This window comes from Leptonychotes weddellii, chromosome 4 (assembly GCF_054177405.1).
Source record: "Leptonychotes weddellii isolate Sample4059 chromosome 4, ASM5417740v2, whole genome shotgun sequence".
Lineage (NCBI taxonomy): Eukaryota > Metazoa > Chordata > Mammalia > Carnivora > Phocidae > Leptonychotes > Leptonychotes weddellii.
In genome coordinates this window covers 108,859,883-108,860,084 of record NC_138372.1, presented here as the reverse complement: position 1 = coordinate 108,860,084, position 202 = coordinate 108,859,883, and positions in this window count along the sequence as shown.

Genomic DNA, 202 nt, shown 5'->3' with positions numbered 1-202 from the left:
ATATACCACATCTTCTTTATCCATTCATCTGTCGATGGACATCTTGGCTCTTTCCACAGTTTGGCTATTGTGGACATTGCTGCTATAAACATCGGGGTGCACGTACCCCTTCGGATCCCTACTTTTGTATCTTTGGGGTAAATGATGAGATTTTAAACCTATCTGGAGAGCTTGACATATACTCCTTAAATCATTTTCTCAG